Source organism: Pterocles gutturalis, unplaced genomic scaffold, assembly GCF_000699245.1.
Source record: "Pterocles gutturalis isolate BGI_N339 unplaced genomic scaffold, ASM69924v1 scaffold17795, whole genome shotgun sequence".
NCBI classification, from domain to species: Eukaryota; Metazoa; Chordata; class Aves; order Pterocliformes; family Pteroclidae; genus Pterocles; species Pterocles gutturalis.
Window position 1 is genome coordinate 4,651 of NW_010143777.1, and position 288 is coordinate 4,938.

A 288-nucleotide genomic window follows, 5' to 3' on the forward strand; every position below is an offset into this window, starting at 1 on the left:
GCGCGTGAGGGGTCTCCAGGTGCTTCCCCTGCTCTGAGCCTTTGCTCTTACCTCGTGTTTCCAGATCAGATATTCTGCAGGACAGAGGGGCCGAGGGGAGTCAAGGAGGGATCGGTCGCTTCCCTCCTTCCTGCCCGCTCAGGACCCTCTCCCCTCCATGGCTGTCCCTGCAGTGCTGATGGGCAGCGCGTGCGGGTGGTCTGCTCTCAGCAGCCCCCACTTCACACCGATGCTGAGCAGAGCCAGCACCCGCTGCCCCACTCACTGCCTGCCTTCCCCGCACCCCTG